Raw genomic sequence first — 15,360 nt, 5'->3', positions numbered from 1 at the left:
TCCTGCTCCCTGTGGGGCTGAGCATGCTGAGGACCGCACAGGGCCCTGGCTGGGCAGAGGCCCTTGGGAAGCCTGGGCTCCCTCGCTGCCGACTTGGCCGAGCACTGACCACCGCGTTCGCCTGTCGTTTCTGCAGTGCCAAGGCAACCCCTGCCCTAAGCGCTAGGTTCTCCTTCCTCCTTTCCTGATGCTTCGTGCTGCAAATACGTGCCTGTGCTTGAGCCTTTCTCCCACTCACGGAGCGGGACCGGAGTGCCAGTGTGTGGTGCTGGCAGCAACTGGCACGTGCAACGCTGGCAGGCAAATGGGGCTATTGCTCTCATCTCCAAACACTTTCCATCAATCCTCCAGCAGCATAGGGACAACACCTCTGGAGAAGGATCTTTATTAGCGTTATCATCAGGCATAATGAATGCATTTCCATTCCCGTCACCGAAACAGCTTTGGTGCCTGGTAAGTCCCATTACTTTCACTTATGCTCAGAGCTAATTGATTCCCTGTGTTAATTTTCCCAGGAGCAGGAAAGTGTTGCTCAAGGCTGAGGACAAGCTTCCTCCACCCTCAGCCCCACTCATCCTTCTACTCATTGGGGCCTTTCCTCCCTCTCCCCCCAGCTCCGTGGGGCTGGCTGGAGGAGATGCGGGGAGGCCACGGCTGCCCCAGCAGCCTGTGCTGACATGGGCTCCTGCAGAATTCTGCCAGTTATTTGGAGAAGAAAAAAGTGCTGTTCTGCTCCTCTTCCATAGAGGAATGATCAGGCCTCGGTTTCCCCCTTCCAGCTGAAAGACAAGGTGATGGGGCTGGAAAGACAGGAGCAAGGCTGGAGCTGGTACAGCCTCTTGGGGAACAGGCCATAATCATACTTGAGGCTTTAATATTTGTCATATGACGATTTCCTATTTTCGTGTGAAGGAAGGGGACCAAAATAAAAGGAGGTGCAAATTTCTTCTAAAACCTGTGGGACAATATGTTGACTTCTGCATTTCTATAGCAACGCACACATTAATAACGTGCACAAGGAGCTGAAAAGCAGTTATAGCAATCTAATATTAGAGTTAAAAAGTAAGGCAAAGCAGGAGGAATCAAGCATGTAATTTGTTCATTGTTCATTTAGCAGACTCAACATGAATATTATTGTATCTGAGACTTGGACTCAGGGGAGTTATGTCATGCAGTCATGGAGCCTTTCTTTGAAAGAAGCTTTTTGCATTAAAAAACAACAATAACAACAGGAGCATTCTTCTAACAGATCACAGCTGAAGCAGAGCATTTTTATTTCCAGCAAAGGAAACTGGTTAAGAGAATTAGTGGCTGTCAGAGCCATCAAGCTGCGTCTGAAAATGAGATGGGTTATAAATAATGTCATTAATTCACGTGTCCTTTTAACACACGCCACTCCAGTTAACGTACAAATCCCTTGATGCAGGATACACTGACCTCCTCATTAAAGCATCTAATAGCAGACATGGGCATACCAGGCTTTATGCTATCCGGAGCGCAGCTCAGGCATAATTATAGGGCAGCATTTCTGCTCCCGAGCTAAAAGGTCAAAGTATATCTACCACCAAAAAATAAGTTTGTCTTCAACTTTAGCATTATCTTTTCCTGGTGTTGGAGTGTGTAACCAGGGTGGCACTGGCTTCAGCGTGGTTTGTTCTTGGCCCGGTGTCCCCAGCTTGAGCAGGAGGATGACTTTGCTGCAGCGTGGGGATTTGTGGCGTCTTCCCATTGAGCTCGCAGGCGGTGAGCCATGTGTGCAAGCTTCTTTGAATGCTGCCAGGAACATAATTCCTCTGTCACTTGATGGAAAAGAAATGCTCTTTCTGGAGAGAAGTGAAGAGGTGCTATGTTCTTCCTGCGATTATATGATAAGGGCCCTACATTTCAGCATGCAACATTGCTAGTGAACACTGCAGCACTGGAAGGAAAGGTGGAAGCAATTTTTTTTTTGAATTGTTTTTCCAATAGGCCTCTGGAGAAATAAACTTTCCTCTGGAAAGTGCCTGGAGAGAATAGTTGCCTTCAATGAGCTCTGGCATTTCCAGCAAATGCATCCTGCCTCTCCACTTCCAGGGCACTTCAGGATGCCAGTGCTGGAGACCTTTATCCAGCTGGCACAAAAACCAAAGGAAACAACCTTTGCAACCCATGATTTAGTCTTTTGTTTTCCGTCAGCATCACATGCAGCTTCAACAATATTTTTTCTGTTTCTGTCTTAAGAGAGAGAAAGCATTGGGTATTTTAAAAGGCAGACACACTAGCTCTCTAAAATATTATGGCTTTTGCTGGTGACAGTTTCCATGGTATTCATGTCCTCTCTTTCATTCTTAGAGTCAGTACAATTTCATTATCTCCAAAGGTAGTGTTTAAATTGCCCTTCTTGTCAACAAATTAAAATCTGGTAATGTATGTTTTCCTAAATAATCTAATAAGGATGCTTCAGCTTTGATGGGGAGAGTTTAACTGTAAAATAACATTTATAATGTGGATACAGAAAGTGTGATGAGCAGGAGTGCGTTGTCGGGAGAGTAAAGGTCCTCTCCGCCTTGTACTGCCAGAGCTCAGCCTCTCCTTGACGGTCTCGGGAAAGGTGCTGCTGGCTTAAATGCAGAAACCCTTGGAGCCAATGGTAATTTCACCAGGGATTCGGACATTGCTGACTTTGATGTTGCTAAACTGGATCTCCTGGATGGTAGTAGAGCACAGAGCTGCGACGGAGAAGCTGTGCTGCTCGACCCTCGCAAATGTGAAATAGTCACAAGAACGAGAGCTTAAGATGGAGCAGGAGATTTTTGTTGCGCCCCTCTCGTGTACTGGCTGCCCCGCCATAATTTGGCTGCAGCTGGCAGAATTAACCACCTTGGAAAACCACCTTCTGAAATGAACTCCAGCCTGGCTTCTGTTTGAAAATAGCTATATAAAACGCATGCAGATGAGTCAGAGCAACACAATGATGATCAGTAAATGGGATGAGCGCTGCCTCCAGCTGATCAATGTTCTGGGGGATTTCGTTTGTCAAGACATCCTCCCATTAAGCCGTGGAGCCGGAGGAACCTGAAGGACTAGCTGGAATTAAGGCTTCTGCATCCTTTGTAATTAATTTGCTGGCAGTGAACTCTGTGTGCTCCTGACGGAGGCTGCAGGCTGCTCCTGTCTCCCCAGCACAGCCAGGCTTAAACCTTGCTGCACTGAGGGATCATTGCTGTAGAGGATAGTTACCACTAAGCCTAATCCTGCGGTTGTCTGGGACTAGGTCACTGAAATCACACCAGCGTTTGCTTGTGCAGAGACAGAAAGGTCAAATGCCTCTTGGATAACCTCCTCCCGCCCCAACCTCTGCCAGGGGCTTATGGGAGGCCGTTCTGATCCGAAACTGCTTTCCAAGCCCAAATATTCTGAAATCATGATATTGACTTAAATTATGAGTTTTAACCCTAGGTGAATTACTTCTTATTTTTTCTTGTCTTCTAGTATGTAAGTCTTCAGAGAGCACGCTTTGGGGCTGTCTTCTGAGCCTGTCAGGGGAGTGAAGAAGCTGCTGAGATTCCCCTGCAATCACCTGTCCCCAGGAGCTGCAGCTCCATGGCTGCTATCGGGTAGGAAAAGGCTGGGGGAAATCGCAGGGGTTCGTAGTTAGTTTACCCTGCTGTGGCAGGTAAAGTGTTCCTGGCAGTGACAGGGAAGTGCTGCTGGTGTCGTGCAAGAGATGTTGGAATACTCTCTGCAATTCCCAGTGCCTACATTTCAAAAAAAGACGGGTACAGAAATGCCTGGCAGAAATGTGGACAACGGGAGTCGAAGAGCCCTGTTTGGGCACCTCCAAGACTAGGGAAGAGGGGTGGTGAGGCAAGTGGATTGGCGTTTTGGGCTATGGAGCTGAAAGTCAGCCTAAGTGGCTTCTCTGAAACTACCCGAGGTCGCAAACAGCTGAAGCAAATATCTATGAAATATCTACGGGTGCCTCATCATGTAAAGTTATTCCCTTCTAAATCTATGCTTTTTGTAAAAAGGCCGTGCTGGCTGGACAGTACTAGCTTGCAACATTGGTGCTGCTGTTCCTCATCATGCTGGCACCAGGATAACTTTGTGCATCAGGCTGAGGACTGAGGGGAGAAGAAATGGTTTAATTCCTGGTCCTGTCTCAGCAGTTTCTCAGTTTCTCTGAGACGTTTATTTTTTCTGTGTTCACAGCATGGTCTTGAGGACAATGGAGCTTGCCTTCATGTCAGCTGCAGGCCTGCCTTGGCCCTCTGCTATTGCTCCTAGACGGTGTGCACCACCCTGGGAGTGGCATAAAACATGTATAGCTTCTTCTGGGAAAAGTTAAAAATGGCTCTTTTATATTGGTAGATGTCAACCACCAGCTGTCTTATAAATATAACTTTAATGCCTAAAAAAAGGCAATAATCACCTTTATGCTTGCTTAATAGCATCATTTTAAAATAACTTACTGGCATCATATATTACTTTCTTCCCCTACAGTAAATGGTCTCTCCCTGCTGTATTTTATTACTTATCGTAAATTCATTCAAGCAGTGTATTTTGCTTTCAGCAAGGTGTTCTTGGTTACTTTTTTTGTCCAGGATAAATTGAGATAAATTTAGCCTGTGCCTGGCTTTTGCTTATGGCATCCATCTTTGCTCCTGAAAAGTTACAGCCTGAGTTGGACGGGACTTGAGAAATGACAATATCATAGTGCCGAGAGTTACAGATCAGCGGTCTGCAACCAAGCCGTGTACAGAGGGCTCACTGAAGCAGCCAGGAGCTTAATAGGAAGGGAAAAATATAAAGAAATGTGGTGGATTCTCCAATGTTTATCCTGAGGAAGTTGTAAGTACGTTACAAGGAGGTGACCCCATTTTACCATGTCATAAGATTATCCAGTGCAGTATCGCCCCAGATTGTCATCAGTTACCTTTTTTGCCGTCAGAGATCTGTGGATTTATTGCCAGAGCTGTAGAAAAGTGAAGGGTTTTTTGTTTTTTTTTTTTCCTGGTGAAACTTCAAATAAAGGTGATCTCCACGCCTTTGCTGGCAATTTGGCGCTCCCGTGGCTCAGCAAGCTTCAGAGCTGCGGCTACCGTGTTGTCGAATCGAACTCAAGCCGTGAGGCTGTCACCAGCGGTGTTCCCATAGGAGCTGCGGTGGCCCCGTGAAAACTGCTCACTTTTGGGGTTTACAGCCACCGGGGGGTCATAGCCGGCCTCGGCCCCGCGGGCTGCAGCATCTCCCCAGGGGCAGTAGCGCAGAGCTGGGGAAAAGCCGGGGCTGTTCCTGTCTGGGTCCTCGCACGTAAGCCTGGGTGCACCAGTGGCCGTTAACTTGCCGATGGTCACTCGTGTTTTATTTAGAAGCATTTGTAGAGGCAACCGAAAGCTCATTTGGGATTGTATTGTGAGAGTCGTAAAATGGACACGGGCGTGACTTCCACGTTACAAGGTGAAAATGTCCTATTTTAGCCCAAAGTGAGTTTTCCATGCCGGGTTACAAAATACAGGTAATGAAATATGCAGACTTCTAACTACGGCAGCAGAAGCGTGGCGGAGTTGCATGATCAAAGAGGCGATCCCCTCTTGGGTACAAACCCCTGTTGCAGCCATTTCTGTGGTCTCAGGCAAACGGGGGACCCTGCCGGGAGCTTCTGCTCCTCTCGTGCCAGGCGACTCAAAATATGCGTTGGGGTAAGTCGGGGCATCGCTGGAAACCCGTTCAGACCTGACGGTTTGAGAAGCCAAAGGGGGTGTTAGAGCCTGCTGTGTTTCCAGCTCCCTCTGCCAGTGCTGGTAATTCAGCCCATGAATTCCACTTATTTTGTCGAAGTACCGTTGAAAAGCCAGGTCTGCACGCTAGAGGAGACCAGGGCAATTGTGGAAGGAGATCTCTGTGCTTTTACGGCCTGTCGCTGCTGGCTAACCCCTGTAAAACCTCCAAAGTTTATTCCATCCACATAAGTGGCTGTGAAAAGAGAACCATTTCCTCCGGAGGTTTCACCATCCTGTAAGTACACTCAAATTGAATTTTAGATCATGTGGCTGAGAGCTGAAAGCCAATTGGGATGAATTTTGTTTAACTTCCTTATTTAAATAGTTTGTGCTGTTTGAATACTTATACTCGCCTTTTTATTAGCTCTCCTGCATTAGCTGTTTGTACATCTATATCTCCCAGCGCTGAAAAACATGAAGAAGCTGGCAATCAGGGTCGCAAATAGGCACTAGGCAGCATCACCCCTCGCCACCGCAGCTTGGCTTCTTGCCCTTCCCAAGGGATTTGCTCCGAGCGCCACGCTCGGGAGCGAGCCGGCGTGCGGAGAGCCGGCGTTACGGGTGAAGAGCAGGGCACTGAGGGAGCACCGATCCTGCTGGCTCTGAGGGACTGTGAAGCACCGAGGAAGTGTGGCCCAGTCTACACCAGCCCACAGAGAAATGTAGGCAACGTGGGGAGGGAGGTTTCAGCTTATCCCAGGGCAAAGCTAAGGAGGAATGGGGCTAGGCAGGAAAAGCTTTGACTGTGGGGTGCCGTTGGGACATTTTTGCCTTTTTTGCAGACCTTTCTCCTGATTTCACCAGCAGTTAGCGTCTTCTGTGCTGCCAAGAGCACCAGGAATCCACTCTGCATTCATGTTACCTTGCAATAACCCTGCGCACCAGTAAAACAGCTAAGCTGCCAAGGGCAAGGTCACCCCAGATGCTTGCAAAGCCAATTAGGACTTACAGAGCTCTAAACTCAGATTTCTTCAAGCCATTTCATTTTATTGATCAGACACATTTTTATTTCCAGATTACTCCCTCTTGGGACCCATCCAGGTTTCACAGTGCGAAGGACTATGTAAAATGTAATGATTCAGCACTCCCAGGGTGGCCGTCTGCAGATTTTGTTAACCCTGCAAGCTGCGTTTAAGACGCAAGACTGGGCTTGAAGAGCCCCATCATATGCCTGATGTTCTTCTGAAAAGGTTTCCCCTCTTTGCATTTCCCACTCATGCTATTCAAAATAAAAATGCAGCCTTTCCCTCTTTTGTGGTTAAATCCTAGGATTTTCCTGTAGGGGAGTTTCCCAACACTGTATAACAGAGTTCAGCCACTCAGACAGTGTGTGCAATGATGCTTAACTAACTCTTCTCTCAAAAATCTCCATACACCTTGGCAATTTTTTCCCTGTGGCCAATGGATCTAAAAACAGGCATTTCTGGCATGAAGCGGGGTTCACCCTCACCCAGCGAGTGAGCTACATGCTCTCGCCAGTCTTTACCGTTGCCTTGCATGCGCTGGCTCCAGGCACACGCATGCATTTCTTGAAGGCTGCAGCTTGAGCAAAACAACTTTGCAGACAATTTAACGCCTTTCTGCAGAGGGAAGATATATTCTTTTCACCTCAACTGAATGAGAGGTTTAAAGTCCCAAGAAAGCAAATACAGTGATTCTGGATCAAAGGAGAAAAATATACAGTAAATGCCTTAGTATGTTGTGCAATAAAAAGAGCCCTCACGCCTTATAAATACAGATGCTTAGCTTATCATGTGCGTGCAGTTGATCCTCCAGTGTCCATGAGGCGCTTGAAAGGCACACAGCTGAGCAGGTCTGAAACCCCTAAAGCTGTCTTTGTATGCGTTTCTCCCACTTACTGAGATTTCTTGGACTGGAAATGACTCTGAGAAGAGCCGTTGTCAGCACCTTAGACCTGGGAGCACTGGGGAATGCGCGGCAGAGAAACCTAAGCTGGTGAAATTTGGATGATGGCAATCCATGCAGTCACACTTGGCTAGAGGATGGCTGGGAATGGGTACCGGGATAAAAAGCTAGACTAATCACAAACACCTCATTTCTTTTGGAAATCAGACTAAAAATCTTCCCAGCACGTACAGACTGAGTGCTAGCATCTCCAGATATCTGTGAGAGAAGAATGGCAGCCTGCAAAGTCGAGCACTGAGGGGGATGCTGAGAGCTGCTGGGAACTGGAGCCTTTCCTCAGCTGCTGCCCAGCCTGAATTTCCCAGATTTCCATGGTTTTTCTTTTCAGTCTTCTGCCATCACCTCCTCAGCTTCTGGAGATGCTAGAGGGTATCAAGGGCTCTTTGCGAGGCCTGGGGACCCCTCTGCTCTGGAAGAAGTGCAAGCAGTGCCTTGTACTTTGATGTGACATACTGTATTTCTGTACCTCATAGAAACACAGAAATTGGATTTTTATTTGACTGGCAAGTGCAAGTTGTGAATTGCTGCACTTTTCAAGTATTTATTCCCCTGGCCTTGTCTGAGAGCCAAAAAGGAATTGATTCAAGCAGGATTCTCCCTTTGCTTACCTGAGGCTCCTATTCTTCCTTGCAAATACCTTTTCAAGTTAAATTTCTTCTGAAAAGCAATACCTCCGAGTAAGGGAACAGAGAATATATAACGAAATATTAAAAGATTTCTGTGGAATCCAACATATTGTCATGTTCCAGTTGCTCTCCTTGCCTCAGATTCCCTTTGTTCCCTCTCCTTTCTCCCTCCAACCTTGCTGCTTGTTCTTTTTCTTTTTGACTGCCCGCTTTCACATTCATCTCGGTTTTCCTCCAGTCTCTTAATGCTGTGTCTATTCCTTGAATTTACTGTAGTTTGACATTCTGTTTCATGAGTCACTGCTGGGGCTAGAGCTTGAGGTAGATCAAATTGCACAAACTAGTTCTTACAGCTCTCTAAAACTAATGTGAGTTCATGCTTTTTCCCTGATGCACCTATTGTGGATTCTTTCCTCCGTACGCTTCCTGCAAAAGATAATGAAATAAATATTGGTCGCACATGGTGATGACTATATGCTGGAGATAGGGGGACCCGCAACATCTTTCTTTTTCCCTCTGCATGGGTCCTAGGCTTACACACCGTGAAAAGTCTGGAACGTGCGTCTTCGGAAGGTTTCTCTAATCCCTTTTTTCCTCAATTAATTTTGAGTCAAACTTTATGACCCACAGTGAGGAAATTAAATATTAGCAAACAGAGTATGCATCCCCACTTACATCACTATTAGTGAAATGTTGCATGGCAGCAACAGTGAATTCCCAGCACTTCTCTGGCCAGAGGTTACTTTTCCCTACGCTTTCTGCTATCATGCTTTGTTGAACTTGTTTTCTCTAGCATAGTATGAATAATGCTGGTGCTTAGAGGAATGCATGCTCGCCAGACAACAGCTAAATTCTCCATACAGCTCCACTTCGCTCTGATGTTTAATCACCTTCAGAAATTGTTGGTAGCTTTTACATGCTGCCGAGAACATTAGCCTTTAAATAACTTTGTGTCATGGTGCTGTGAGATGATTAGATTGGCAAGGATTTTTTTGTTGTGATGTCATCATAATTTTCATTAGCATAGTGAATTATGACAGCTTGTTCTCTGCTCAGATTGATCTGATTACTCCTCAGAAAGCCTGGCACGTTTCACTAGCACCTGACATCTGGAAGAGAAAGGTGGGAGGCAAAGCAAGCTCTCAAAGCTGCTGCATGATACAGGCCCAGGGGCCCCCCGTTCACTCCTGCAGCCACCGTGGCCAAGAGGAACAGCCTTAGCTGGTCAGCAGCGTTAGTGCAATTCTTGCAATGATCACACAGATAGCTTTTATGATTAGTGATGAAAAATACTGTAGAAGTGTGTTGTGCTGAACAGGCATTGACTGAAATTAGCAGCACTTCCTATTTTAACTAAGGCTACATGTCAGAGGTGGGCAGAGGAGTTGGACAATTATTTCAAAAAGAACAAAAAACAGCTGTGTACGTCCAGTTGGAGACCTGTATCAGACGAGCAATGGTTGTTGTTCCAGCTGGCTAAAGGGAAGATTGTTCTATCAAAAAAAACTGCCAAAGGATGAGCTTCTAGCTCGTCTAACGCCCCTTCTAACAGAGGTTGGGCACTAGTCTAGTAAGGAAGAGGACGGGCGCTGCCATCCTGTGACTCTGATCCAGCTTGGCTGGAGAATGAGGCCCAAACACAAGCAGCTGCCACCTCATCCTTGCTCTCCCTTTCAGCAAAGCTGGAGATGCCAAATTGTTTTTTGCACCAGTGGCAGAAGGAGCCATGGAGCACAAGGCAGTTCGCTGGGGAAGTGACTTTTCCTTGCGCTACCGGAGGAACTCCTATTCGGCAGCATTAAGCCGCTCAGCTGCAGCTCCAAATGCAGCTTGCTGGCAATGTTTTCCCACGCAGACAGATATATTCCAGCAGTCATCACTGGTAATGAATCTTTTCGCAGTGATCTCGTTCCCTGCGGAGCCAGCAAGCACCACACGCTTCCAGTGCTATGAGTGTCCGACAGGAAAATCTGATTTGCACTTCCACCATTAAGTTCCTCTTTCCAGCGCTGAAAATCATGCTGGGTGACATCACGCAGCCAGGCTCTGTAAAGCAATGTAGACAGGACTGTCAGATCACTGCCTCGGCAGGATAATCTGCTCTGACGCTGTGAAAGCCGCTGCAAAAACAAAACCCAGTGTCCTTTCCATGGCCCTGACCCCGCCAGGGACACGCGCGTGCCGGCAGCCTCCCCGCGTCCTACAACGTGTCGCACGTGGGACGTCAGTGCAGCGGAGGGGGTCTCGTCTGCCCGCGCGCATTTCCAAGCAGAGCCAAAGCGCTTCCGAAGCCACCATTGCTTTGGGGATTTTGGGCTGTTTGCAGCAACTGCACCTGTGCCAGGATACAAGGCAGGCACGGGGGCCTCCTGGGAGACCCCTGTTCCTGCCGGGGGCTGCAATCCCTTGGCAGAGCATCCAGCAAAGCTCATGTGCAATTCAGAAAGTGCCCAACTTTCACAACTTGACATCCAACTTTTCTTGCAACAGTTAGGCCTTGTGTGCCATTATCAGAGATACTTTCCGTACAGCTATATATTAAACTGTTAAGTAAGTAACCTAAACCCATTAATCACTAGCATATTTCTTGCTACTGTACTAGCTGAGGATTACCTCCATGCTTATTTTAATGGATTGCTCAGCTATGAACGATTTTAAGGTGAAAGGTCTTGCAAGGCTCTTTTTATAAGCTTTCTGAAATCTAATCCATTATTAATTTCCATATGTCTTGCACAGCACTAGGCTAATGCAATGCATCCCCAGATAAATCCTCCTCTGATAAAATTATCCCAGGCATTACAAAATTCAAAGCGTTGTTGTTAAATACGTGTGCCTTTTTCAGATGTCTCCCTAGCTGAGACATAAATCCAGTATCTTCAAGATGATTTGGTTTTGCTTAGTTACCTGGATTAGGGAATTTATGATACCTGGTATCTCCTATGTCAGCAAACATCACAGATAGAAGTGGCTTTTTAAGTGAGAGCTTTTAATAGAGAATGACAGGCTTCCTACCCTTGTGTACCCAGACTGAATTTTTGGCCCCAGTTCCAGCATCCTTCATCCCACAAGCCACCCAGCTCCCTCCAACTTTAAGTAAGACACTCACATGGCTCCTCTGCTCTTTCATCACTATTTCTCCAAATAATTTTGGTATTCTTTGCTATCCAGGCTAAGCATCCTGGATAGCAAAGACAACCCCCAGGCTAAGCATCAATAATGTTTCACTTTTGGCATACTGCAGAGAGATTTGCACAGGGTGCCTGGAGCACAGCAGCAATACCATAGCGTTGCTGGTTACCGAGTCACAATTTCCCCCAAAAGACAGAATGAGTTACCAGGCTAATTCTAGTACGTACCACAGCTGTATCCTGAGCTAAGCCTAGACATCTTTTTCCCTTCTTTATCCTTGAGCTGCTTACAGATTTCCTGTAAATGGTGGGAGAAAGACGACATAAGAAGGCAGGCCAGCTCTACCACTGTGTATGTTGAGTCAGAGGAAATTTTGTGTCCTGATACAGAGCCTAAGAAATGCAGGCACAAATACGCTTTTTCAAGTACTGCAAGAAAAGTTCGAAAATACAAGGAAGGGATGCTGTCAGCCCATCAAAAGTACACTACAATGCATGGGAAAGCATAGAAGAGGGGAGCGACTGGAAAGGAAGACCTGTTAGTACAGTGGTGAAAAATATGGTAATGGAAAAAGTCTTGTGTATGAAGTCATACGCAATACCTGTGGCAAGAGAAATCATTATATCAAAGTCTGTGGACAAGAAAAGGCAAGAAAAGATATAAGGTACATTAATCGAGCACATTCAGATAGTGAGACTGTGCAGGTATCCGACATTATCCAGCGCAAACCAGCAAAACCAAATTGTGTATATTAAGTGAGCTTCAGATGCAAAAATCAAGCAGGGCAGCAGCAAGCAAAGAGGAAATAACACCAGTAGAGCCACTGACAGGGCTGCTTTTAGCCAGAAAAGAAGGAACCTGGGAACCAGGTACACAAGGCAAAGGAGCTGCAAGGCATGGTGTTTTTGAGAAAATAAAGCGTATGCGTATAGGGACAAAGGCCAACAAAACAGCACCGCCAAAAGATGAGCGAAGAGGGTAGGAGCGAACCTTTCCGATGCGGCTGCACAATCACTGTGTTATGGCAGGTTTCCCCGTGCCGGGGACGAGCAGGAGGTGGTTTAGTGAGTGAGACGCAGCAGTTTGCACGATTTGAGTTAGGTTACCTGCAGTGCGTCTGACTGACTTACCTGAGAGTTAGTAAGTTAAATAGCTGCTAATGCAGCTCTATCACATTTGCATTATACCAAAGCCAACTGTAAAGCAAAGCTGAGCCAGCGGTTCAGGCTTAAGGAAGGCCACAGAAAGCAAAGGCAGACGTGAATTTGTATGGAAACCAAAGGCCTCAGAAACCTTCTTTCAAGTGATTTTTTTTTTTTTTAACCTAACATGCCTGTCACCTTAAAGTCCTTGAGCACCGTCACCAGTTCAGCTGCACGGTGCATGAAAGGAATGCAGAATTCACCCTTGGCTGTACATGTATCACCTTCTCAAGCCTTATCTGTGTTCCTGGGTGCTAAAACATGTCGGGTGTTTCTGAAATTATGAAGTGCTAAAGTACCCAAAGACAGGTCAAGGCAAAGGCTTTTGAGGTCACATGAGGGTACAAGGCGTCTTTCTCTTTTGAGGTATGCGGGCTTAAATTCTGTGGTCCACCAAGCACAGCTCCCCTTGGTATCCAAGCTTCGTTTCGTTATGCTAATTTTTTTTTAAGTCAATAAAACTACATAGAATTGAGATATGCTTTGTTTCGTTTCTTCCCTCCAGCCAGTGGAGCAGAACTATCATTAGCTCCCAGATGACGTGAGCTGATTAACTGGCCGTACCTGCCCCTCTTTGCTGCTGTGAGCTCAGCTCAGACCCTTCGTGCTGGGACCAAAGGAGAGCAGGAACCGAGCTGGGACGCTGCGAGGCTGATTTCAGTATCCTTGCTGAGACTTCAGCAGCTTCAGCTGTGCATCCGAATGCCGCAGGGTAAATTTTCCTCCAGCATTTCTCAACCGTAACGACCGCAAAGTTGCAGCAAAGTGGAACAGCGGCCAGGGCTGCCCTGCCTGGCCGTGCTGGGGGAAAAGAGCTGCTCTCCCCACCAGGCTATTTGATGTAAATCCCATGATAATTTTTGAAATGGCAAGCTGTCAAACAGGTTTCCTAAGCCACTGTGTTTTCAAGCAGAAGAGCTTGTTTTCTTTCCAGGTTACCATTAAGAACAAGATTCAAATCACATAATTAAACTAATATTACCCAGGACGATGCGACCAGAATAGCTATTCATGCCTCGTGGCCTTAAATGATTTATGCAGAGCCCACCTCCATCCATCCTCCTGCATTTCTTCATTGGTGCTGACATTTCTTCGTGAATATTTAAGGTAATGTCTGCTTTAATGTCTTGTGCAAAATCAAACCCAAGCACACAAAACAGCACCACGGGCATTGTGTATTGCTTACAGTTTTTACATTCAAGGGACAAGACCCTCCCACAATACCTACCATTATATCTTTTAGGAGAAAAGCAATGCTGTAAGTGCTCTTAAGATTATTAATGATACACAAATTTCAATTGCACGAAGCCATGAATATTCACTCACATGAAGCTGGGCTTTAGTTACATTCAGCAGCTTTGTAAGGCACTGGACAAAGCAGGGAGCTTGTGCCAAAGCAAATGCACTATAACGCAGGCGGCCAGCAGCTTGTTCTCATTGCTGTGAATGTGTTGTTTGAGAGCTACCCCAATTTCTCTTCACCTGAACATTGGCAACAAAGTGGTAGGGAATCTAGGGGAGCATCACATGGGGAATCATGACAGGCTAAATGTTGTTTGCATTACAGCAGCATCAGACTGATTAGAAGAGGTGGCCCCAGCGCCACGGGAATTTTCTGTCCCCTCTCAGTGCTCCATTACTGGAGACATTCATCCAAAAACCGGCTCGCACCCTCCTCCCCTGCTTCCCAAAATGTCACTTGCAGCTTCTATTCTCCTTCCCTGGCATGGTCCGTGAGCCGTCAGCTTGCCAGCACGGTTCAGATGGTTTTAAAATATCATCGGATAGTGGTCGTGGGTAACTAAAAGTCGTGGATGTGTTTTCTGTGCACAGGTCTCCCAGCCCAAGGGCTGCCTTCCTCGCCACACACCACCTAAGTGCAGAAATCTTCATCTGTAAGATGCTCCCGTAGTACTGTTAGGACAGGGCAGCTTTTGCTATTCTGTGTGTTCACACCCTAAAATGGACAGAGGGTCTCTCATTTTCAGAAAGAAGAGGAAAGAAATCCTCTAAGCCTGAAGGACAGAAAGAGAAGGAGTGGGCAAGGGTAGAAGATGCACAGGGAAGTAATGAGCCAAACTTAAAAAGCAAGACCCTTAAAGGAAACACAAAATTGAGCCTGGATAATTTTCCAACTCATTAACTGGTGAAATGGAGACTGGAGCAAATTCCACCTCTGGCCCTGGGTTTACTGAAGTGCGGACATGAGTCACGTTGACATCTCCCTGCCCAAGGCTGTCCTTCACCTTCGCATGCCCTGAAAGCCTGGAAGGATGAGCAAGCATCTCCTGCTTGCGTTGAGGCAGGAGAGGTCTGCGAGGTGGCGGCTGCTGCTCCGTCCAGCTGATCGTGCCAAAGTGGTGGGGAAGGGCTGCAAGGTAGTGGTGCTGTGCGACCAGGAACGGACCCAGAGCAACATGAGGCACTGGGACCGGCGTCTCTTAAATTATGCATTGCACAATCTTGGCCATATTTTCTGACAACTCAAAAAGTTTGTGGCTAAGAGGGCCAAAATTAAAAAATAGTTACACGCGTTTAGTCACCCTCAGTCCGAATTTAGGCACCTACATGCATTGCCCACTTTCCAGCTGGGCTAGACAGGGTTTTGAGTTGTGAGGAGCTGAGCTCAGGCTTAGCAGGTTGCCCACACATTTCAGCATCCCACACAGTTAATATCCACGACTGCGGCAACATAGCAACTAGTCTGTAATTAGT

General features: G+C 46.7%; 1 long non-coding RNA gene across 1 annotated transcript; it reads left to right on the top strand.

The window, feature by feature from the left end:
• The first annotated feature begins 220 nt into the window (after nt 1-220).
• On the top strand, nt 221-13,632 carry LOC138068711 (uncharacterized). The gene is made up of 4 exons (XR_011143417.1): nt 221-453; nt 3,472-3,596; nt 13,151-13,357; nt 13,580-13,632. It is a non-coding gene; the product is annotated as an uncharacterized lncRNA (long non-coding RNA).
• The last annotated feature ends 1,728 nt before the right edge of the window (nt 13,633-15,360 follow it).

This window comes from Struthio camelus, chromosome 11 (genome assembly GCF_040807025.1).
Source record: "Struthio camelus isolate bStrCam1 chromosome 11, bStrCam1.hap1, whole genome shotgun sequence".
In the NCBI taxonomy this organism is placed as follows: Eukaryota; Metazoa; Chordata; class Aves; order Struthioniformes; family Struthionidae; genus Struthio; species Struthio camelus.
This window is presented reverse-complemented; position numbering and strand designations above follow the sequence as displayed.